Source organism: Pantherophis guttatus, chromosome 3, assembly GCF_059756535.1.
Source record: "Pantherophis guttatus breed Tessera chromosome 3, ASM5975653v1, whole genome shotgun sequence".
NCBI classification, from domain to species: Eukaryota; Metazoa; Chordata; class Lepidosauria; order Squamata; family Colubridae; genus Pantherophis; species Pantherophis guttatus.
The window spans coordinates 121,773,668-121,798,210 of NC_142065.1; the positions used below are offsets into that span (position 1 = coordinate 121,773,668).

The following is a 24,543-nucleotide window of genomic DNA, read 5'->3' on the forward strand; positions in this document are numbered from 1 at the left end:
CAAAGTCAAAATCACATGAAGTATCATTGCTTACACTATTCTGATCTTTATAGATATAGTCACATCAGAATTTCTGGATATTTTTTCCAAGGCCTTTACAGTTCTACCAAATGCTAGTCTGCAAAGTATTTATTGACTGCTTGTTTATTTATTGTTGGTGGATTGGTCCTAAATGACAGAAGGTTTTTACCACATTTGATATCTTCACTATTAATTTTTTGTTATACATATCATTAGTTTGTGGTGGAGAAAATAAATCTAGCAAACAAAATGGAGATTGCTGCACCCTTTTTTCTTCCTGTCTTTTGTTCATGACTAGGGTCCAACCCAACTCCCCTCTTTGCCTAATCCTATAAGACCCAAATTGACCCCCTGCCCCAAACAAAGCCCCTGCAATCCCACTAATGCAAAGAATAGAAGCCTCCGTCCAGCTCATGATATAACCTGTTTTTGTTTTTTGACTGTTTTTTTTGCTGCATCAAAAATTTAGATGCCCAAGGACATATATTTTGCCTTATTGGCCTTTTAAAGTTTTAAAAAATCTTTATGTTGAAGAAGATATTTAAAGGACTGATACATGACTTATTAAGAGTTACTTTAAGAAATGGCAATATTTATATATACCGTGTTTCAGGAGTGAAATGTAAAAATGTTTGCTACCGGTTCTGTGGGTGTGGCTTGATGGGCATAGCTTGGTCATGTGATCAGATGGGTGTAGCCAACTTGACGTCTCTCACTGTTAGAGCCAGGAGCTGCACATTTTGAAGCACATTCTGCCTTTCTGAAGCCCCCAACGCTTTGAGTTTCCCTCCAGCACCCAAGCGAACATCGGAGCCTTCTCTTGCAGAAGCAGAATCCAGACACAGAAATGGAAAAACGAAGGGGGGAATGGGGAGGAAAATGTGTAATTAGCAGAATCCAGGTAGAGAAATGGAAAAACGGGGGAGGGGGGGGAAATGGGGAGGAGAAGGTGTAAGACGACGTTTCCTTAGATTGCTGACGCTCCCAACAATGAGTTTGGCGGCGATCTAAGGAAATGTCTTCCAGCTCTTCAAAATCGACTTTAAGCCGGCAGCAAAAGTAGTGGTGGTGGAGGGCAACAGGGGCGTGTATGCGTGTGTTTGTGTGATCCTCCTTCCACAAGGACTTGGAGGCAGACACTGCCCCTCTCAGGAAAAGAGGCGGTGGCAAAGCCCTGGCTGTCACCTGGGAGAGGAGGATCGCGGAAGGATGGGGGGGACACACACACTCCCTGGTGCCCCCGCTGCCGCTACTTTTGCTGTCGGCTTCTCGGCGCTCTTAAAGTCAATCTTGAAGAGTTGGAAGATGTTTTCCTTAGATTGCTGACTCTCCGAACAATGAGTTTGGCAGTGTGGAAGGCAGGCACGCTGGGAAGGGAGTAAGCTGCTAGCTCCCTTTGCTTCAGCCCTGCCATGCTTGCCTGCCTTTCCAAGCTGGCCATGGGAAGGCCACATGGAAGGCAGGGAAGCGTGGCAGGGCTGCAGGCTGTGGTCCGGTTCGGGGATGTGGCCAGCCAGTAATTGCTATCGGTACAGCGAACCAGCCCCAATCTCTGCTACCAGTCCTCCTGAACTGGTCCAAACTGGTAGCATTTCACCCGCCGTGTTTCCCCGAAAATAAGACCCTGTCTTATATTTTTTTGATACCCTGAAATAAGCGCTTGGCCACGTTTTGACGAAGTCTCATTCGTCATCTTCAGGCTGGTGTTTTCGGCTTCGTGCTTCTAGGAGCAATATGTGATCGCAGCTGTTTCTTCCTTTTAACTGCCTGGGGGTGTGAACTGATTGGGTGGGAGCTTGGCAGTGTTCTGATTGGGTGGAGGTATGTTCTGATTGGTTGGGGGTTTGGCTGTGCTCTGATTGGATGGGGGGTTGGCTGTGCTCTGATTGGATGGGAGTGTGTTCTGTTTAGGTGGGGGCTTGGTTGTGCTCAGGTTAGTCTGAGTTGCAGGGGGATTTGAGCTGGTGAGCTGCGTTGCTTTTGTTGGCTTTGTGTTTGTGGTCGTGCCACATCTTCATGATGGGTGTCAGTTTGCTTCATGTATGGATTGGAGGGGTTTAAAGTGGCTAATGATGCAGCTGTGGTCTGGCTTCTGGTTTGTGGTCGTGCCTCATCAGTGTGGGTTTGCTTTTTGCGTGGATGTGTGGTGGTGACATCCTGTGTGGTTTTCGTGAGTGTGGGTCTGGTGTCCTTCTTTGTGTTAGGGACTCATTTGTCAATGAGGGCGGGTTTCCAAATGGCTGGTAGGCGGGAGGTATCATCTCGTTTATTCATGCTGTGTGGGCGTTTTTCTATCTCGATGGCTTCTCTGATTATTCTGTTGTTAAAGTGTTCAGTTTTGGCGATAGTTCTGGTCTTTTTAAAGTCAATATCATGTCCTGTGGCTTTAAGGTGTTGGACCAGGAAGAAGTTGGTTCCTCTTTTCTGACTGAGTTCTTGTGTTCTTCAATGCGTGCACTTATTCTTCCGTTGGTTTGTCCGATGTATGTGGTGGGGCAGGCGGTGCATGGGATTTCATATACTCCTTGATTTTCTAACTCAATTTTGTCTTTGGGGTTTCTTAGGATGGTGGATATTTTTCAGTTTGTGCAGAATGCTGTCTTGATGTTGTGTTTGTGGAGGATCTTGCTGATTCTGTCTGTGGTGCCTTTTATGTATGGGAGGAGGGCTTTGCCGTTTTCTTGTTCTCTGTCTTGGATTTTAGTGGGGATTTCTTTTTGGATTAGGTTGGTAATCTTATTTCTTTGGAATCCATTGGATGTTAGTACGTTAGTGAGAGTGTGTAGTTCGGTTTTTAGGTGTTGTTCGTCAGCTAAGGGTTTTGTTCTGGAGATGAGTGTCTTGGCTACAGAGTTGATCTGTGCTGGGTGGTGGTGTGAGAGTGCATGCAGATAGCAGTTTGTGTGTGTTTTCTTCTGGTAGATGGTGTTTCCTAGGGAGCCATTGGATTTTTTGTAGACTAAGACATCCAGGAAGGGAAGTTGGTTGTTCGCTTCTGTTTCCATGGTGAACTGTATTTTGGGGTGTAGGCTGTTGAGGTGTGTGAGGAAGTTGTCCAGTTTTTCTTTCCCATGTGGCCAGATTATGAAGGTGTTGTCTACGTATCTGAGCCAGAGTTTGGGTTTGTGATCAGATTTTTCTAGAGCTTGGGTTTCAAAGTGTTCCATGTAGAGGTTAGCAATGACAGGTGAAAGGGGTGATCCCATGGGTGCTCCTTCTATTTGTTTGTATTTTTGTCCGTTATAGATGAAGTATGTGTTGGATAGGCAGTGGTTGGTCAGATCTAGGATGTGCTTGGGGGGGTTATATTTGTTTTGGATAGCTGTCAAGGCTTCTTTGATTGGCACTTGGGTGAAGAGGGATATGACATTGAAGCTCACGAGTAGGTCACTGGGCTGTAAATTTTGTTTCTTTATGATCTCTATGAACTGGAATGAGTTTTTTACGTGTGAGGTGATGGATTCTGCATAGGGCTGTAGTTGTTTGTTGAGAAATTTGGCTAGGTTTTGTAGAGGTGAGCCTACGGATCTGACTATGGGTCTAGGTGGGTTCCTTCTTTGTGTATCTTGGGGAGACCATAGAGCTTAGGGCATCTGGATGATTTCTCTCTGGGAATGATTCTTTGCTGGATCTCTTCGCTGATGGAGGACGCTTTTATTTTGGATCTAGTGGTTTTTTCCAGGTAGGTGGTGGGATCTGTGTTTAGGGATTTGTATTGGAGTCTTGGAGTAGGTTGGTTAATTTGGTTTGGTAGTCCGATGTGTTCATAACCACCGTGGCATTGCCCTTGTCTGCTGGTAGGATTATTATGCTGGTATCTTCTTTCAGGTTAAGTTGTGCTGCCTGTTCCTCTTTGGGTAAGTTGCTTTTGGGTGGCTTGCTGGTGCAGAGGATGTTGGTGATTTCGAGTCTGATTCTGTTAGCATCGTTGGGGTTGATTTTGGTCAGGCTGGTTTCAACTCCACATATAATGGTTTCAGTGGGGATGTGTTTGGGAGCGACTGCAAAATTGAATCCTTTGGAAAGGACTAGAAATCCTAGAAGCACGAAGCCGAAAACACCAGCCTGAAGATGACGAATGAGACTTTGTCGGGCTTTTAATTGAGGTCCTGATTTTATACTTAGTTGATTTGTTTCTGATATTACTGACTCTATTGTTTGTATGTGTGTAACCTTGTATTTTCATTAGGAAAAATAGATTATGGGTTTTTTTAAAATAATTTATTTTGATATAAAGATTTGTAGTTTATCCTTTAGCAGAACTTCAAAGGCAGTAAAAACAAGATAAAATACAGTACTTCAATGAAGTTTTTGAACTGCCTTCATTTTAAAATCCATAGAGATTGAAGAGATTATCAATTTGCTCTATGAATTAATTTCAAATCTTGAAATTTTTGGAACATATTCAATTGGGCAGCATTCAGTTGACATTAATATAATTTATCTGTAATTATTACCTTTCCGGATGAAAATCACTATGTCAAAGATTAGAAATGAAATACAAGTTTTTTATTTATGTACTTGTGTCTTTGTATGATGTTTCTTTACAACACTCCAGACAGTTCATAATTAAAAGGCAGAAATATGATTAAAAATAATAATAAAAACACAGAATGAAACAAAGTAATCAGGAGCTTTGATGGCAGAGAGCTTTCAAGAGCCTTGTTGAACAGTCTTCACTTTCCCAGAATATAACCCAAATAGGGGCCATCCAGATACTGATGAGAGGGAGCTGCTATCAAGAAAGTTGTGAGGTTAAGTGCTCTACCCATTTCATCTCACAAGGGGAAGAACTTCCTAGAACCTATCTGAGTTGCCTAAATAAGGCAGACAGATTCTCCTTGGAGAAGATGCTCCCAAATATTGTAGCTTTTGTAAGCCAACAGGAGCACTTTGAATTCTTCTTGGAAATCTATTCACCAATATATTGCATCCACAAAACAGGTATCCTAATGCTAAATTGATCACCAGCCTAGAGAGAGAATAATGTGATCAGTTTTATATTCTGGTAAAGGGGATTGGCCATGCCCAGTGGTGGGATTCAGCCAGTTCGCACCACTTTGGGAGAATCGGTTATTAACTTTCTGAGAAGTTTGGTGAACTGGTTGTTGGAAGAAATCATTAGGGCAGAGAACCAGTTGTTAAATTATTTGAATCCCACCACTGGCCCATGCCTACTCTGACAGCATTTCATGAGGTTGTTTCTCAAAGGTCTGAACATGTCAATAGCTCAAAATATTGGGATGCTAAATTTTTAACTGCCTCAATTTCTTAAATGTTGTAATGGTTGAGTTTACACCACAATTATGCATAAACCATCATTTTAACATGCTAAGACAAAATCATTAAAAATTGTGCTGTCAGTGTTTGCTCAGAGTAAAGAAAAGTTTGAGGAGAATAAGAATATACATGAGAAAGAGCAAGACTGTTGTTTCAAAGATTGCATTTAACTAAGGATTGCTTAACCATGGGGGACAAAACACAACTGATTATGTTCATACATTATACAAAATAAAAATGAAACAAGCTACACTATAGCTTAGCATAATGTACGTTTTCAAAGGATGTAAAGCACTCTGCAATGCCCTAACAAATTCCACTTTTTACATACTTACATGTGACATGATTCAAAAAATGAAAGGATACATCTTAAGTTGTAACACACCACTTATTTTATCAATATGTCATTGTTGTGTTTAAGAAGAGACACCTATGGTTAGCATACTGTATGAATCCTGTTTAGTTTACATAGGGCAGTAAGTAAGGCCAGTCAGTGCTTATAAACCATGGTTTATGACATGCCGTTTTGCCAAGTCACCATAGCTTCTGTTTCCACACTATAGAACAGTGTTTCTCAACCTTGGAAGCTTGAAGATGGGTGGACTTCAACTCCTAGTCCCCCAGCTGGGGGACCTTCAACTCCCCCAGCTGGCTGGGGGATTCTAGGAGTTGAAGTCCACCCATCTTCAAGCTTCCAAGGTTGAGAAACACTGCTATAGAAAGTCATAATATCGTTAATTTATGGTTTCAAATTATGTCTGAGTTCAGCCATTAGAAATTTATCCTTAAGTCTGACAAAGCTCTTAGATAAGCCTATTAAGGATTGGTCTATTTCAATGGGTTTATCTTAAGCATTTCTTCCTCAACTGTAAGTTGATCCATGCAAATATTCTTGTCAGCTGAATTTAATCAGCAAAAAAGCTTTATTCAAAAAATTGACAAAACGAAAAGTGCTGTCTAGAAATAAATACGTTCGATTTCAGTTCTACTAACTAGACTGCCACTTTCATCGCATTTCAACTCTAGCGACAAAAGAGCTGTAGCATGACCCTCCATTACAGGGTTCAAAGCCCGACTGCGGTCCACCAGCTTGAACCTGACGCCGAGAAGGCCCCGTCCCCCCGCCCTTCCGCGTCAGGATCCGACGACAGAGGCGCCACAGCACACACAGCCCCCTCCGCCCCGCGGAGGCCGGGCGGAAGGAACTGGGCGGAGCCAGGGGATAGGAAACCGCTTGCGCAGTGGCCAGCGAGGGAGACCCGCCTTTTCGTTCCTCCCCTCGGCGGGGCCGGTGCCGGTTTACGTAACGCCTCTTCGGGCGAATTCCGGCTTGGTCCCGCCGCCTGACTTGGGACGGGTCGCCAGAGGCCCCGGCAGGTAAGGGCGACCTTGAGGGAGGCCGCTGCCGTCTCTCTCGGACAGCGCTGCATCGCATCCCTCCCCTTCCCCCCCCCTCGCCCCGCTGCCTGTCCGGCCTGCTGAGGCCTGTGGCGCTGTAAGGCGTGAACGGACTGGATAGGCAGGCCTATCCTGATTTGGCCTGGCGGCCTTGTCCGCCGAGTGATCGAGAGGCCCGGCTTACTCGGCGCAGGGGCAGCGGGGCGCCCCCTCAGGGAAAGAATGCTAGCGTTCCCTGGGCCTGTCCGCCTCCGCCTGCCTCCCGCAGGAGGGACCGTAAAACGGGCAAGTCCGCGGCGCGGCTTGCCGCTCGGGTCGCGCCGCTTGGGATGGGAGGCTACTACGGCCTTCGTGAAAGATCTTTCGGCCAGCGGCCTTTTGCGAGATCGGTCCTGAAGGCAGGCAGTTACCGAAACAGCTTGGTTTCCTAAATAACCGGCGTGTTTCTTAACAATACCCCTGTGGTTTTGTTCAGATCCGTTTCTTCGTCCTTGGATGGTTCGGCACTGCGGTGCTGAACTGCAAGAGGGTGGAAAAGATCCAAAGACTTTGCTGTGAGAAGCGCTGCTTCTGAGTGGGCACCTTTCTTGGCTGCTGCAGGTTCGCACCTTGTTTGACTGCTGGAGGTTTTGCTGGCTTGGACCCTATGGGTTTGCTGAATAGTATGGTTGCAGAGTGAGGCTCAATAAGTAGCGATTCAGTTTTGTTGGCTTTGATATTTACTGCATTTATTAACTATTTCTGTGCTAAATGTATTCAAGATGGTATAGGCATATAATTTAGGTATTACATAGTGCCAGATGAATGTAGGAACCAAACATTCTTAACTGTTTTTGTTCCAGGTATGTATTGCCAGTAATAGATAGGTGACCTTGGTTGATCTTGAAAAACTTCAGCTGTGTTAGACTGGTTACTATTTGGATGGGAGACCATTAGGAAATCTAAAGTGTAGGGTTTAAGCTGGGAAGTAAAAAAATAAATCCCCAAAGATGGTAATGATAAACTGCTCTTGTATAGTTGCTAGGGTAGATCACTACAGGAATATGAGGAAGCTTTGAATGTTACCTATTAAAGACTGTGGCCTAAGCAAGTGTTGATAACATTGCTTTTCGCATAAAGATATTGCTGACTATCTGAACCAAGCCTAAAGAACATATTACTAGATTTCCTACTCACAACTGCCTATTCATCTGTGGCATATCAATATTTTGATGAGTTACTTGCTAAATTGCAGTTGAAATGCTCATAGTATTACTATACCTGTACTTGAAAGCAATTATTTGTCTGAAAGGTATTACAAATCTTAATATGATGGAAATGTATAATATAAATTCCTAATAAACCAAGTTTAGTATGTGGTTTGAAATCAAAGACTACTCTGAAAAAAAGCTTTTTCTTCAAACTTTCCAATTCCTGAATCTTGGAAGGTTAAAATAGTTTTGATGTTATCCATAAGACATTGAAAGGTAGCATTTGATAAATATTTTAAATATTCAAAGGAGGAGTTTCAACTATTTAAAATGAATTACTCATCCAATTAAGAAATACTTGTGTGGATTGTGTAGGTGGGTTGTAAAACACGGCATCTTCACCCACCCACCCCCGTTGAACCAGGACATATATATGTTGCAATCTTAATTAACAGGTGCTTGTGTAATTTATTCTCAAATTGTATATCAGTAGTTAGTTTTCAGTCCTGAAGATTATTAAGCAAAGTAAAACTCCTTGGTTTCATGCAGACCTAGTCCCTGGAACTACAGTGTTTCTATTCCTTCATTATTCCTTCATTATTATTATGAGCCCTGGTGGCGCAGCAGACTAAAGCACTGTTATTAACATTAGCTGCTTGCAATTACTACAAGTTCAAATCTCACCAGGCTCAAGGTTGACTCAGCCTTCCATCCTTTCTAAGGTAGGTAAAATGAGGACCCGGATTATGGGGGCAATAAGCTGACTTTGTATAAATATACAAAAGTATGAAGGCTATTGCTTAACGCATTGTAAGCCGCCCTGAGTCTCCGGAGAAGGGCGGCATATAAATCAAATAATAATAATAATAATAATAATAATAATAATAATAATAATAATAATAATAAATCAACATATAAACATTAGTCTGAATACATGATGAATGCTCATCAGAAAATCTGATCTGGGACTTGTATTGAAATGTACAGTTTGAGCTCCCTCTACCCCCCCTCTTAAAATTCATATTTAAAATATATAATATTCCATGAATCACTGTGATTCTCATAGAATAATGGATTTGCAGTTGCACTGCAGGTTCTGCTTTTTTGTTATGGAAAAGTATTTCTCACAAGTGTCTTTCAGTGAGTTCTCACCATTGATTCTCTGCATCTTTAATAATGCTGCCAATATTTTAATGCCTATTTTTTTATTAGAGTCAAAGTTAATAGGTTCAACATTATTCACTTATCCAGTTCCTATTTTTGCTATGCCAGAGGGTAGCTCCCATAGTAACTACTGTTCATGTTCTTTCTGTTTGGTAGAATTGCTTTTGTCAGTCAATATTATAAATGGTGATTTACAATAGATGAAGGCAGAGGATTTTCATAATAACCCCAGTTTTATTGTATAACAATTTAGGTTCCTCTCAATTTGGTATAGTGGTTAAGGTGCTGAATTAGAAACTAGGCATTTTATGAGTTGTAGTCCTCCCTTATGCATAAAGATGGCTGGGTGACTTTGGGCCTGTCGTTTTCTCTCAGGCCAACACACCTTGCAGGTTTGTTATTATAGGAGGCCAGGTGCTGACTTCAGATGTACAAAATAAAGGTGCAATATAAATAAGGATATTCTACTATCTCAAATAATTCAATGTCGAAAAATGTGTTTACATATTAGTTAGAAGAATGTAATTTTTAAAACTACAAAAACTCAAAAATAATGTGAAAAGTATAATATAGTTTATTTCTAAATTAATACATTTTAATATATTTTAGTTTGCGTATTGTATAAACCTGGTCACTCTTTATATGGTTTATGTTATAGCATAATATATGAGCTGAGTGATTGCTTGTTAGCAGTGATTGGTAGCTTATGTGGGGAAAGGCTAGAGTGAGATAAATCACATTTGTGAATATTTCCATGGTATGAGTGAACTAGGAGAGCTAATAGGAGTTTGGCAACTGAGTTCAAAGGAGACTAACAATTTTTTTCCACTGTCAGTACAAATATTTTTTGTTTAGTGACTTCCTTGGACAATGATCATTTGCAGTTATGATGATGATGAAAAGTAACTTTGCAACCACTGCCTGCATTTATGACCTTCACAATATGCCTCTTTCTCTCTCTCTGTCACACTTTCACCATTTCAATCAGATAGTACATGCTGTCTTGTGCCTTGGTTTTTTTTTTCTTCCCCTGCCTCCCCCCCTCCTCCAGTGAAGAGATTGTTTAAGCAAGCTCTCTTCCAGAGCTGCTTTTCTCTCAAGTATTAAGAACAAGTTAACAAGTTGGGCTCTGTGACCTTAATTAGCTGATTAGCATTCTTACAGTTGCTATCTACGATTGATAAACTCTAATCAGTTTCACACTACAGGTAGTCTTCATCTTATGACCACCATGAAGTCTGGAATTTTGGATGTAAATTGTTGCAGCTGTAAAATCAAGGCATTATGTGACCAGCTTCAATTTTACGACTATTTTTACAATGGCTCTAAAGCAAGACAACGTACTCATTAAGGAAATTGTGTGGTTAAGCAAATCCAGTATCTATAGTAAGTGTTTTTTTGCCATTTTCTGGCAGAAAATAACAAAACATTTTGCAAATCACAATCATTTAATTGTGGGACATTATAACTGGTTATAAATGTGGGCAATTGCCAAAGTGCTTGAATTAGTTTGATGGGAGGGAAGGCAATAGTCATAACTTTGAGGACAGATTGTAAATAGTTTTTTTAAAAGTCCATAATTTTGAATGGTTCTTAAATAATTGGTTGTAAGTCAAGGACTACCTGTAAAGGTTTTTGTTTTCTCCTAAACCTGCTTTAAAAGCAACAGCAGGGTCCTTTTGATATATATTCTCTATTGCGTCCCTGCTTACTCTCTTGTAATCCTTTCCTCTCCAATGGATGTAAATACAGATCTCAATTCTCTTCTTGCTGATTATGCCAGCATCAAGGGGAATATTTTAAAGGATGGGGGAGAAGGAGAAAAGAAGATATAAGATTTCCCCTTTTACCTGGCTTTCTCCTAAATCAAATTCCAGAAATCCTCCTGGCTGTTTGGGATTTATCTAACACTTTAAAATAAAGGAAAGCTGAAGTAAAACATGTTTCCACTCGTGAAATATTTTCAGCAAATGCAAACTTACTCTGGTGATGGGAGAAGTAATCAAAATAGCAAATGTCCAGCTCCTAACCAAGAATGAAGAATTTTCATATCAGCTAGTAGATATGTGACAAAGCTACTGTCTGTAAAAAAAAAAGAAAAGCAAGAAAGGGAGAAAATAATCATTTAGAATTATAACCAAGGGAAAAAATAAAACAGCTATAGCTATGTCATCATAGTCTTAGAGGAAGGAAGTTGAAAAATTCTGAAAAGTCACTCTGTGTTCTCATTGTATTCCTGACCCATGAAAGAAGAATGGAAAGGGAAAGAAGAACATTGTAAGGGTTCCACAAAGTGTGTCATGGATATTTAGTTTTTGGATAAAGCTATTTAAAGAAAGCCCTATTGGCAAGAAATAAGGTGTATTTTGTAAAGGAAAAATATATTTGTCTTAAGAATATTGAGGTTGTTTACAAAAACTTTAAACTTAATCCTGTGGTGGCTGAAGATGAAAACCCTGAAAAAAAGACTTCAGATAAAAACATTGCTCTAATGGGGCATGTAGATTGAAATAAATGAAGGAACAAATAATATTTTTGCAAGTATCCAGGGAGATATGGGTGATAGTTCTGAAACAAAAATTGCAGATTTTTCAGAGAGGTATTAAATTGTAATGATGGGGAAACACAGGGAGATAGACAATCTGACCTTCAGACCAGAGTAGATTCTAGAGCAGACAAAGTGAGCAGAATAAAAATGAGGGTATTTAACATGAATTTGACAGAAACAAGTTTTACCATATTGACAATCTAATTATTAGATCAGGTAACTTAATAGATTTCAGGAATGTTGTAGGCATAATATATCTTGATTCCAGCAAAATATTTCATAAAGGACTATAGGATATTCTAATTAACATACTAGTCTAATTAGCATGAGTTAAGTGAATTCATAAATACTTCAGATTGTTTTCAGAGAGCCCATAATCACACTAATAATATGTATGGATGCCACAGGAGTCAATGTTAGTCCTTCCATTCTATTTATGACTTGAATGAAGAGATGTCTGTGTATGACACAAAATTACATGTAATATGCTAGGTTTCCATTGCTAAGCAAGACAAGTGAGTTTTGCCCCATTTCATGACTTTTCTTGCTACAGTTAAGTGAATTACTGCAGCTGTTAAGTTAGTAACGTGGTTGTTAAGTGAATTTGGCGTCCCCATTGTCTTTGCTTGTCAGATCACAAAAGGTGATCACATGACCCCAGAAAGAGCCTGGTGGCGCAGCAGACTAATAGCCTGTTATTATCATTCAGCTGCCTGCAATTACTGCTAGTTCGAATCTCCCCAGGCTCAAGGTTGACTCAGCCTTCCATCCTTTCTAAGGTAGGTAAAATGAGGATCCAGTTTGTGGGGGCAATAAGCTGACTTTGTATAAATATACAGAAGTATGAAGGCTATTGCTTAACGCATTGTAAGCCTCCCTGAATCTCCGGAGAAGGGCGGCATATAAATCAAATTAAAAAAAAATAATAATACCGGAACCATCATGAATATATGCCATTTGCCAAACATCTGAACTTTGGTCACATGACCGCGGAGATGCTGCAATAGTCATAAGTGAAAAATGATCATGTCACTTTTTTCAGTGTCACTGTAACTTCACTATAACAGTCACTAAATGAATGGTTGTAAACCAGGGACTAATTTTGATAAACGTGTGAGAAAAAGAGTTTACAGTAATAGTTGCAAACTGCATGAGTCAACAGAGCGATGGAACTGTGAAAATGTACAGTTGCAACCTTAGTCTGTACAAATAGAAGTATGGTTATAAAATAATAAAAAGTAGTAATTTTACTTTATTCTACACGGCTCAGATCCCATCCCATATGTTTCAGTTAGGAGCTACCCATTCAGTTTGTTCATTCTGTATGGGGATGCCAGTACGTTTTTCATATGAGTGGAAGCAAGACCCTGATGTCCCATTACTATGAAATTGAAATTGTCTTCCTCTAGAGATTCAAGCACTGCCCTGTCCTATAGCAATTTGAAAACTAATTAATTAGAGGGTTTCCACAGCCTTTTAAATTATGAAAATCTAATCCAGTTGCTTATGTCAATGGCAATGTTAATAGATAGGTTATTGCTTTATGGATTTTATATCTCAGGTTTTGTTAATTGGACATTAGACTTATCCCCTTTTGAAATTTTCTTTTAAAAAGTAACCTCTTCTATTTAATTTTAAAATATTGTTGTAACGTAAGTCTAACCATTATTCAATACATTGAAACTTATTTCAACAGACTATCTTTTAAATAACTGTTAAGAGTTTTGTTATTCACAAATTGGCAATATCATACAAAATTAGAAGAAAAAAATTAAGATAGTGTAGTATGAAGTATATAATGCCTAATATATTTTACAAAACTTTACATTTTTCTGTTCTTTTGTTACTATATCTTCTTTTTTTACTGTATGTAAAATGATTGCCTTATTATAACATGTATTATGGAAATATATTACTTGAAAGCATTTTTAAATGTCCAAATTCTATTTTGAAGGAATAGGGGACTGTTAATGCAAAATGTTTTTTTTCTTCCTCATATCCCACTTGTTCTTGGCATCCTTTAAATTATTCTGACATTTTCATTTCCTTTCATCTGGAGATTTTGAGGATGTATGGTGTAGGAGGACAGCACTGGAATGATTTTAAAAAATTACCTGCCAGGTGCCTCTGTTTAGTTCCAATGATGAAAAATGTCATTGTATATTACCCTGTATTACTAAAGAGTAATATAGTTCAGTGATCACTTAAAACACTGGTTCTCAACCTGTGGGTCGGGACCCCTTTGGGGGTCGAACAACCCTTTCACAAGGGTCACCTAAGACCATTGGAAAACACATATTTTCAATGGTTTTAGGAATAATTTTGTGGTTGGGGGTCACCACAAGAGGAGGAACTGTATTAAAGGGTCGCGGCATTAGGAAGCTTGAGACCCACTGACTTAAAACATTAGAGAACGCTGAAATATTGACTCACTAGACCACAATACAAGGCAAGAGATTAAATTTCCATGACATTTGTGTAATGTATAATGATATCACCATGAAAGTTCTGTACATCATCATGATGACATCTTTTTATACTTAATGGAGTATAAAAAGTCTAAAAATAGACATCCCTTTGCCCCAATTAATGTATTAAGAAGAAACTTCACTATACATTAAACTTTCTCTTGTCTGTAGTTAAGCTAAAGTCCTGTAAATGCTTAGTGAACACAAAATCATTAAACTTTGTAAGATACATGAATAGTGTCAGCTGGAAAGTTAACTGTCTTGGGCTGGTATGCTCTGTTGTGAGAAAAATTGGTGCAGTTTATTAGATTCGGTGTCTACAAATCTTTGCTTCTAAGATAGGACTTTCATTTTTGGAAAGCTATTACAAACTGAAAGAATAGCACAATACAGTACTGTTTGGGGAATATTGAAACAGCTAATTTATGTTGCAAGTGCAGCAAAAGTGTATGTGGGTATCAAGCTTTTTGGAGTGCTCTTTTGCCCAGAGTATCTATTCACTTTAAAGAAAGGCTAGTAAGGCAGATTTAAATTAGTCTGCAATGTATTATGGGTAGCAGACCTTTTAAATAAATCAGCACCAAGGAGCCTTTAGACTTTGATTCAGTTTGCTTCAACCTTTGATGTTATCTAGCCAGCTTACTGGTTCCTTTTGTGTCTGAATCTGTGGAGTTCAGTTTGCCTTTTTTTGGTCATAAAATTCATTCTAGCTACCTTCCTTCAAGCTAGCCAGCTTTCATTTGCTTAACTAAATTGTGCTACCTAGCCATTTCTTTGGCTGGGAAGAATTGTAGCTGCTAAAATAAGCATTTTATCAATATTAATTATATGTTTCAAATGTTTCTAAATATACATTGATAGCAGAATATTAAATGATATAAGCAAGAAAATGATGTAAACAAGTAATGAAAAATGTATGGTCCAATAAAAGACTAGTGATTAAATTCAAGATTCTACAAGACTTGAATGAGCAAGGCGGATTAGCACTTCCAAACTTTAAATTGTGTTATCATGCTAGCTACTTAAAATGAAATTCAAAATGGATTCTATCTCTTTATGATTTGGTTGTATTTGTGTGGAAAGGCCAGGTCTCTCAGTCTGCATAATATTTCTATAAGAGATTATGCAATAATAATGTATTGAATATCTGGGACAAATACAGAACGCCGATAGGTTGTTCTTGGTGTCACACAGTTCCTTTCCCACTTCATCCTTTGAAGTTCTTGCTGTTTGAAAAAGATGGATGTTTATATGTTATTAAATGTTTATTTTATAATGTAGTAATCAAGAAATTTCTTCAGTGGATCTCTTGACAATATTTCAAGGTTTATTTATTAATATAGTGAAGATAAAATCCTTTGAAACTACTTGATAATGGTTTAGTTTACCATACTGATTACAGAATCTTCAAATACCGTGTTTTCGCGAAAATAAGCCCTAGCATGATTTTTCAGGATGCTCGTAATATAAGCCCTACCCCCCAAATAAGCCCCAGTTAAGATAGCCAGTCAGTTGGACACATTTAGTACTGTTTCCCCCCCCAAAAATAAGACCTAACGGAAAATAATCCCTAATGCATCTTTTGGAGCAAAAATTAATATAAGACCCAGTTTTATTTTCAGGGAAACATGGTATGTAGCATGGTATTAAAGAAAATGGAGAAACAAAGGGAACAATGAGATATTTGATTGAATCTTGTGGTATATAACTTGAAACATTTGCTGGCCTTACTTATATCTGACTAGTGAAATGTGACTCAGAATCTGAATAAGTCACAGATTGTTTCATTCAGTGGATCTGAATTTGAATAATTATAGAGATGCCACCATAGGAATTTCAATGGGAGAACATTAGATTTGCTCTCACTGTCAGAAATCATTGGTATGTTTTATTGGTGTTATATGACCAATTTTGAATGATAAATTAGACAATCATTTTCAAAACATTGCTGCAAATGTAATGAGAAAGTCAGACAACTTTTTCCACTTGGTGGCAGTATTGTAAATCTCAACAATTGTGGAAAATGTCAGCAGACTGTCCTCCTGGTCAGTACTGGCCGTAAGCGGCACTGGCACCGGTAGGCAATGGGGTATGCGGCCGGCGCAAAGAACACGACGGCGGCGACAGGACTTCTGGTGGCTGCGTGCCCCATTGCCTGCCAGTGTTGCTCATGGCCAGACCCAGCCAGGAGGATGGCCTGCTGATGAGCTTCAGGCCAGTGCTGTCCTGACATGTCCCGCCACGACTGCCGCAGCCTTGCTCGCCATTGGACTCGCCAGCTCCGATGGTTGCAGCTCCGTGTCCCCACTCCAGGTATGGCGAGCCCTGAATTGGGACTCAACAGCATGCTTTTCACTCCAAGCAGCCCAGACTTGAAAACGCATGGCTGGGGTGGAGGAGCGGTCCTTCTTAACAAGCTCCAAACTGAGTTGCAAGTCTGGGTTCCCTGCACGAGACCTGGAAATCGGTATTCCGGTGCACTCATCTCTGTTTCCCTCTATGACCGGCTTTGGAAAAAGCCTGCCCTCACAATCGTATGTCTGCAGCCAGAGCTGGGCTTGCAGCTCTTGTGCGGGGAACTCAGGCTTGCAGCAACAGTTTTGAGCTTGTTAAGATGGACTGCTCCTCCACCCAGCCATGTGTTTTCCAGTCCAGGCTGCTTGGAATGAAAAGCATGCAATATGTTGCCACTCCCGGGATTCCCTGCACGAGCGCTGGAAGAAAATTGGGCAAGGTCCCAATGCCTGACCCGGTGAGCTGGAAGAGAGATTCACTGTCGTACTGGTGAGTACGTATGGACCAAGTAGGCTTTTTGTTCCCCCCACCTCCCCATCCCGATCCAATGTGGTGCGGAAAACGGGGCGTTTCCATTGGCCCTTCTCTTTCCCCCCCCCAGCCTCCTTTTGCCAGTATTCGGCAGGCAAGCAATACTCTTTAGATGGGCTTTTATTTTGTCAGCCAAAGGGCGTGGGGGGGGGAGAAGGTAGGAAATCGCTCTTTCTGCACCTCACCTGCTGCAGAAGTGGTTCAGGAATGGGTTAACGGAGTCCAATATGGCTGGAAACTGAGTCATGATTTTTAGGCCACGCCTCCCTGTGTCTACTTCCTGTCCCAGTTTTCGACTCAGTCCGTCTGAGAGAGACATCTTTGGCAGTTGCTCTTCGTTCACCAATTCCTGAATCAACTTACAGGTTTATTTTTTCTCTAAAATTGATATTTCTTTCTAGGTTGTAGGCTGGCCACATCAGTCTAGGCTGATAAAGCCGCGTCCACCTATCCATGGGGGAGCCCCTGGGACTCAGACCTTCAGGCCTTGTCATATCTTATCCAAGATAGAAGCCCCCCATGCCCCCACCCCCCAGCCTCCTCCAATGTAACCGCTACCACCACCGCAGCCGCTACCACCACCGTAACGCTACCACTACCTCTGGTTTTTGCCCCTTTAAACAAAGGAAAAAAAGTGGGGCGACAGGCTCAGCTGCATGGCGGTATTCCAATCACCGCTGCGCTAGCCATCAGCTGAGAAGCGGCTCGCCTTTTAGCGGCTGCCATCTTACCGCAGCATTATCTAGTGAATCATTGCTGGCCGGATTCTCTCATCTGAGAGGTGCTCTGCCGCCGCCACCCTTCCTGCTGCCACCGCCGCCACCAACGTTGTTTTTTAGGCAATTCGAGGCTGGCTGGTGCCCCGAGGAGCATTTCTCCTCAAAGCTTCGGAGGCCATTTTATTAGTGTAGCACGCCATGAGGCGTGCTTGGAGGGCGGTGGCCATTTTGTTTCTCAAATTTGCAGCCACCATTTTGTAGCTGCTCCCTGAGGCAGGTCTGAGGCTGGGCAGCCAAATTTTTGAACTGAGATTGAGTAGTTCAAACTTAAAACATCTCTGCAAGTCATCTGCAGTTCCTCCTTCCAGCATTTCAACAAACAGTTCCTGTTGGGAGCAACATCAACCTTGGCTGCAGTTTGGCAAGTATTGCCACCAAAGGGGGCCCTAGCCTAAGGAGGGGGGGGGCAAGGTGCAGGCAGCACGCAGGCTCGCCCTGTGTAAGTCGCCCTTTAAAAGGCCTCTGGTCAACCTACGCCTCTAATTTCATCCAGGAGCCTTAAATTCTGCAACCATGGCAAACAAGTCCTGAGATCACAGGGAGACCTCCACTCATAAGAAAGCTTCATGCAAATCCATGCATGGCAGCAAGGTCTCACAATTGTCCAGCGCTGAATTAAAAGATATGGAGTGCAGACAAAAGGCTCTAGGGAAACAGTTTTCCCTTGTGGAAAAGAGGCAAAATCAATTGGGGAATGCTCCCAAGCCCAGTAACCAGCCTATATCTTATTCCTCGCCACAGGGGTCTCACCAGCCCTCACCACAGGCTCCCATGCAGGCAGTTACTGGGGGTCTCTCTCCAAGTCCTGCGCCTTCAGAATTACAGGAGCCTGCTCACTCCATGGACCTGTCCAGGATGAGCCATCCGTTTGCATGTTCTTCTAGCGACCGGAATCCAGGGTCTGACAGACCTGCAGAGCCTACTGAGGCCCAACTGTCTGATTGCCAGAGAACCTCCAGTTGCTAATTTCCAGGGCCATTTCAACAGGCATTGCTGCGGGCATTCGTAGTCACAGATCCACTTCCCTGGTATCTGACTACCTTAGCAAACAGGCCCATTCCTCATCTCAGACCAGTTTAACTGAGCCCTCTCACCATTCTCACTCCCCTTCAGAGGGCAGCATAGAATTAGTGTCTGGGGAGGAACCTCTAAGGCAATGGTTCTCAATCTTCCTAATGCCGCAACCCTTTAATACAGTTCCTCATGTTGTGGTGACTCCCAACCATAAAATTATTCCTAAAACCATTGAAAATATGTGTTTTCCGATGGTCTTAGACGACCCCTGTGAAAGGGTTGTTCTCCATCAAAGAAGAAAAACGTCAGTCAGAGTGGGATACGTCCAGTCCAGCCAATGACCGAGTCCCTTTTTCAAGCTAAGGCTCCGCCCTTCGAGGCTGTCCCAGTTCTTCGTCTTGGTCTTCGCCTGACAGGACGTGTCTTCCTCTGAAAGACTTTTTCCTCACATTCCAATTAGCCTCCTATCGCTGTTCTGATCTTCCTTCCCGTCCAGCAAGTGTTTTTTTCTCGTTTCTGCAGGCTTCATGCCTAGCAGCAGGGCAAGTTTCGTTAAAATCCTTTGCTGCGTGTAAAAGGCCTTTGCCTAGCAGCGATTACTGGCGCTAGCGGCTGCACGCCAGTTTCCCCGAGTCGCGTTTCAAGCCAGACGGCTAGCGACTGAAGAGCGCCTTTTTTCCCCAGCTGATTGGCGCAACGGGGGTGATCGGAGAGATAAGGCTGAAGCGGACGCTCGCCTTACACTGCTAGGTCGCTCATAGCTGGAGAGCTTGCGATGTGTGTGATTAATCTCCTGAGCTTGAATTGCCGCGGTTTGAACGCAAACCGTTTTTTCTCTGGGTGCCATTTTGGAGGCTCTAATTAATTCAAAATGGCAGCTGCCATGCTGAGCTCCGACGGGCCTTCTTCCTCCTCCACCCGAAGGCACCATCCTAGCGACCCCCTCGAGGGATCTTCAACCTCGCTTCCTCCGCCCAATAAAAAATCCCGTTCTAAACGGGATAGTTCCCAAACCTCAAAAGCTGGAACTTCATGTGAGGAGCAGCGTCGACATAAGGCCATGGAAAAGGCATTTTTGAAGGCACAGTCACATGCCTTACATTCTGAGCGGCCTTCCTCCCAGCCACCGTCGGTGTCACGCTTGCCTCATTCGGTGAGGGACCTCTCCCCTGACGTTATGGGTGATCCTCAGGCGGTTTCTCCTTCGGAGCCCCAGAGATTATTTCAGACCCTTCCGGATTCTGGCCAGCCTTCAGCCTTGCCTCCTGTCCCTCCTCCTCCGCCTCCAATTCCGACTACTCCGATGACTGACTCCTTGGAGGCCTTTATTTCTAGGGCTATTCGACAGACTATTGCTGAATGCCTTAACCAGGCTCCGGCCTCTACCGCCTTAAGGGCCTCCCCTCAACCCCTTTCTGAGGCCCGGGAAAGTTCTTTGCTAGATCAGGAGCACTCTGCTCCCCAGGCTAACCTCGATCAAGCCTCGGTGTCAGAGGGTGAGGATTATCAGGATCAGGCCTGGTCAGATGATGAAGGCTTGGGACCCGACCAGCTGGCTTTTATTGGCCTTTTTAAACCACAGCTCTTCCACTCCTTGCTGTTCAAGGCCATTGCCGTCACCCGCTTGGGGTCTCCTCCCTCAGCTGCTCCATCTTCGTCTGATTTGGACCCTGCAGCGGCCATGTTTGCGGAGCCCACCAGCGAGCCTGAAACCATTCCAGCTCCAAAGCTGTTTACCGATGTCCTACATCGCCAATGGGCCTTGCCAGGGGCTGGTCCTAGCCCTAACGGATTGGACAAGCGACTCTACAATTCTGCCTCCCCGTTAGCGGATATTTTACAGGTTCCGACGGTGGATCCTCCTATCGTGGCCTTGACTGATACATCCCATCCCACGGGACCTCCCGAAGATTCTCTTAGACCTGAGGATAAGAGAGCTGAAAAGATCCTTCTGAAAGGACACCAAGCTACAGCCTGGTCCATACGGGCCTCTACTTCGGCCTCCTTTTTTAACCGGGCGGCCTTGCTGTGGCTTAAACAACTACAAGCTAGGCTCCCTCTCTCAGATGCACGGTCCCACCAAGACCTAAATAAGATTGCTGCGGCTCTAGAATATTCAGCAGATGCCACGTTGAATTCCACGCGTTTTTCAGCCAGAGCCTTAGGTTCTAATGTGACATCTCGCCGACTCTTATGGCTTAGAAATTGGCAAGCCAACATACGCAGTAAATGGCAGCTCGCTTCTGCTCCTTATGCCAGTGGCTCTCTTTTTGGTTCGACCTTGGAACCTCTGCTTGTCGAGATCAGGGATCGATGGAAAATTCTTCCTCCGGCTACTCGTCGTTCTGACTCCCGTTTCTCATCTTCACGGTTTCAGTCCTTTCAGGCCTCTGGTCCTTCCCCCTTTCAACCTCGGGGGCAATGATCCTTTCCTTCCAGACCTTAACAGGATACCCAGGTTAGACAAGGGTCCAGGTTTCCCCCTCGTAAGGCATACCGAGGTGGTAGGGGGGGTTGTTGGTCTCGCAGGACTAGGTGAGGAGAATTTCCATTCTCCTATTGGGGGTCGCCTTTCTTTACTTTGGGATCATTGGGCTTCCTCCATCAGCGATACCTGGGTGCTTAACACCATATCCTTTGGGTTGGCATTAGAGTTTTCCTTCCCTCCCCCCTCCCGTTTTATTCCTTGCCCCGTTTCTCGGGACCCAGTCAGAACGGGGATTATTTCGGCGGCTATTGACCATCTTTTATGAATCTCTGCCATTGAAAAGGTCCCTATTTCTCAACAGGGCCATGGGTTTTACTTCCGCCTTTTTGTTGTCCAGAAAGCTTCTGGAGGTTGGCGCCCCATTTTAGATTTGAAGTCGTTGAACCGGCACATTAAATACCGCTGGTTCAAAATGCACTCCCTTTCGTCAATCCTTGAGTCTATTCGTCCCTCCGATTTCCTTTCCTCAGTTGACCTAACAGAAGCTTACCTGCATGTCCCTGTATTACCTTCTCATCGACGGTTCCTCCGTTTTGCTTTCAAAGGTGCTCATTACCAGTATAAGGCATTGCCCTTCGGGGTCTCCTCAGCCCCTAGGGTATTTACAAAGATTATGGCCTCTTTGATTGGATACATCCGATCACATCCGGTTTGCCTTCAGTTTTATTTAGATGACATATTAATTATGTCCTCTTCCCTTCAGGCAGCTCAAGAGGACTTGTCCTTTGTTCTGTCCTCCCTTCAATCCCATGGTTTTTCTATAAATTGGTCCAAAAGCCATCTGTCCCCTTCCACCAGTATCCTTCACTTAGGGGCCTCTATTGACACCACCTCTTCCACGGTTTGCCTTTCGCCGGAACGCCAGTCTAATCTGCGTTCCTTGGCTCTTAAATGTCTAGCGGCTGGCTCGGCAACTGTTCTCGTTCTTTCCCGTCTGTTGGGCATGATGGTGTCTACCTTCGGGATTACACCATGGTCACGTCTGCATAGTAGGGAGCTTCAATGGCTTCTGCTGCCCTTTCAACGTGCAAATCAAGAGGTCTTTTCCCGTCGTATCCAGATACCTGAACCGGTTCTCCGCTCTCTTCTCTGGTGGACTTCTCCTGCTTTATCTCGGGGATCTTCTTTCAGGGAACCTCAGAGACTCCAGCTTACTATGGATGCGAGTCTCTCTGGCTGGGGGGGGGCGCATCTGCAACATCACATGGCTCAAGGTCGGTGGACCTCTCAGGAAGCTCTCCTCAGTATCAACTTGTTGCAGTTCTGTGATTTAGTGGACGGTAGACATATCCTAGTCCTAACCGATAACACTACTGCTAAGGCCCACGTAAATAGGTTGGGGGGTATGAGGTCTCATTCACTAATGAACAAGGCCCGTTTGCTGGGCTTATGGGCTGAAGACCACCTGGCTTCCATCAGGGCAGATTACATTTCGGGATCCGACAATATCCAGGCTGATTCCCTCAGTCGTTCGCAGGTGGATCAGGGCGAGTGGTCTATTTCCCCGGAGCTCTTCCAAGAGATCGTCTCGAGATTTGGATGTCCGGTTCTGGATTTATTCGCCTCTCGTATGAATCATTGTCTTCCCCGTTATTTTTCCAGGTTCCTGGACCTTCAGGCAGAAGCCACGGACGCCCTTCGCAGCCCGTGGCCATCGGGTCTTCTATATGCCTTCCCCCCCCCCCGGTGATCCCCAGGGTCATAAGGAAGTTACTCGAAGAACGGGCCCAGCTTCTCCTGGTGGCTCCATTCTGGCAAATGCGTCCCTGGTTTGCGGACTTGATGAATCTCTCAGTGGCTCCTCCTTGGCAGATCCCTGTCTCCAAGGTCATCTTGTCGCAAGGTCCTCTCATTCATCCGGATCCGGGGTGGCTTCGCTTGACCGTCTGGCGGTTGAGCGGCTCCTCCTAACGGAGGCCAGGATTCTGCCAGAGGTCGTTTCCACCATTCAGGCTGCTCGCAGACCATCTACGGTCAGAATTTATGAGGCCACGTGGAGGTCTTTTGTCTTGTGGTGTTCCTCAGTTCCCGTTTTGCCTACTTCTGCTTCAATTATCCACGTTTTAACCTTTCTTCAGGCTGGTCTTCGCAAAGGTCTTCGACCCAACACGTTATGACGACAAGTGGCCGCCATTGCCTCTGTTTTGTCTTGCAGCTCAAAGGATTCCATCTCACATCATCCAATCATCACGACTTTCCTGCGGGGAGCTACAAATTTACGGCCCCCTACCGTACATCGATTTCCTACATGGAACCTGAATAAGGTCCTTAAGGCTCTCATGTCTCCTCCCTTCGAGCCGCTACGCTCTGTTTCCCTGCGTTTCCTTTCTTTGAAAGTTGCATTCCTAGTGGCAATCACTTCCTCCCGCAGGATTTCAGAACTGGCAGCATTGTCCGTGCGGGCGGACCTATGCATCTTCCATAACGACAGGGTGGTACTCCGGCTGGACCCATCATTTGTTCGCAAAGTAAACTCACCCTTTCACAGAGCTCAGGAGCTCGTTCTCCCTGAGTTTTGTCCTCGCCCTTCTCATCGGCTGGAGAGAGCCTGGCACACGCTGGATGTCCGCAGGGCGTTAAAGATTTATATAGCCCGAACGGCTACTCACCAAAAGACGGAGGCTCTGTTTGTGGCCTTCCACCCTTCCTCTCTGGGAGTACACGTATCGAGCGTGACCGTGGGTCGTTGGATTAGGGCTGCAATTGCCTTAGCTTACCGCCATTCTGACTCTCCTCTGCCTCATCCCATCACGGCTCATTCAACTAGGAGCGCCTCTACATCGGCCGCCTGGGCGACTCAGGCTCCTCTCGAGGAAGTTTGTCGAGAGGCCACATGGACTACTATCAGTCCCTTCGTCAGACATTACAAAGTGGACTCCTTCACTTCCGCTGACGCTACGTTCGGCAGAAGGGTGCTCCAGTCGGTCCATCTCGCTTAAGGGTTACCGGACCAGTATCTCCCTCCCTGGTGACATCAAGCTTTGGTATGTCTCCACTCTGACTGACGTTTTTCCTCTTAGATGGAGAATGGACGTTGGTCTTACCTGATACGTCCGTTCTCGACATGAGGAAAAACATCAGTCAGACCCACCCTTGGATTCGTTCCGGTGGTGGTTTGGGGGGGTGATATTAATTCTCTATCGTTTCAGAGGACACGGTGCACGAGTCCATCGCTTCGCCTCAACGAAGAACTGGGGCAGCCTCGAAGGGCGGAGCCTTAGCTTGAAAAAGGGATTCGGTCATTGGCTGGACTGGACATATCCCACTCTGACTGACGTTTTTCCTCATGTCGAGAACAGACGTATCAGGTAAGACCAACGTCCATTCGACCCCCAAAGGGGTCACGACCCACAGGTTGAGAACCACT

General features: G+C 43.7%; 1 protein-coding gene across 13 annotated transcripts in view; it reads left to right on the plus strand.

Annotated features, from left to right (window-relative positions):
• Nucleotides 1-6,507: 6,507 nt before the first annotated feature.
• Nucleotides 6,508-24,543, plus strand: part of KIAA0232 (KIAA0232 ortholog) — a 102,714-nt gene continuing 84,678 nt past the window's right edge. For 6 of the 13 annotated variants that reach the window (XR_015733569.1, XM_034411702.3, XM_034411704.3 and 3 more), the window contains exon 1: nucleotides 6,508-6,678. The gene's annotated coding sequence lies outside the window, so the exon portion shown is untranslated. Of the gene's footprint in view, nucleotides 6,679-6,890; nucleotides 7,300-22,778; nucleotides 24,161-24,543 lie in introns of those variants that run through there. The other 7 variants (XM_034411706.3, XM_087891264.1, XM_034411707.3 and 4 more) reach the window with 5 other exon arrangements.